This window comes from Rhinoderma darwinii, chromosome 1 (genome assembly GCF_050947455.1).
Source record: "Rhinoderma darwinii isolate aRhiDar2 chromosome 1, aRhiDar2.hap1, whole genome shotgun sequence".
Taxonomy (NCBI): Eukaryota; Metazoa; Chordata; class Amphibia; order Anura; family Rhinodermatidae; genus Rhinoderma; species Rhinoderma darwinii.
The window spans coordinates 429,281,497-429,282,404 of record NC_134687.1 but is presented as its reverse complement, the minus strand read 5'-3'; the positions used below and the strand labels follow the sequence as shown (position 1 = coordinate 429,282,404).

Below are 908 nucleotides of genomic sequence, written 5' to 3'. Positions count from 1 at the left end.
GGCTTCTACCTGGGCTGCCACCCCAGTGTTCACCTAGGAGCCTGCATCAAAGTTGCACCTCCCCTCCGAAGAAGGGAGGCCGGGTTGCAGAGGAAAATGGAACCAGATGGCAACACATTTTCCCCCTAGACCTCAGAAGGGTCCCAAAAGGGCACCGCATCCCAAAAGCCTTGTGACAAACGTGACAAACACATAGTGAAAAAACAAAATTAAATAAGTGGATGTGCGCTGTGATACAGCCTGGACATCCGCCAGGTATAAAAAAATTCCTCATCTCCCAGCCAGAAGGCCGGGAGAATAAAGGTGTGTGCTCAGAAGTGTGAAAGAGGAGTGCGTGCAAATGTGCCTTCACTCAGTGGGATCCCACCCCCAGTGAGTTAGGGCACCCCAGGGTCACCAGCCCTGGGGCACATAGCAACTCGGGCTTCCAAACTACCCGACCTCCTGACCTCGATCCGGCGGTCGCCTGGTCACCTACAAATGGTACCTTTAAACCAAATGCGTACACAAGAGTGATGACCGTTGTGGTTCCCTGCCCTCACCTCGGCGTTCTGTCACCCCCCTACGATGGTCCAAACTTCCGCCGGCAGGGATGATTACTAAATTCAGCTTGAGCAGGTACTACACTTGATCTTAGCCAAAAGGCCGAGAAGCGATAATAATTCTAATACTGAACCTCACCACACCCTTGTGCTCAAGCTACAGACTAAGGGACTGGGGGAACACCTATGCAGACGGGTAAAGAATTAGTTAAGTTACAGGAAACAAATTGTCGTTACAAATAGTACACGCTTATAGTGGGCTCCTTATAGTTCTACCTCCTCTCTACTCCCCTATTAACATGCACAGAGGAAGGGACTGGGGAAACACCTATGCAGATGGGTAAAGAATTAGTTAAGTGACAGAAA

At 50.2% G+C, this 908-nt stretch overlaps 1 pseudogene; it reads right to left on the bottom strand.

Moving 5' to 3' along the window:
- Nucleotides 1-587: 587 nt before the first annotated feature.
- Nucleotides 588-657, bottom strand: LOC142722389 (U2 spliceosomal RNA; annotated as a pseudogene).
- Nucleotides 658-908: the final 251 nt, after the last annotated feature.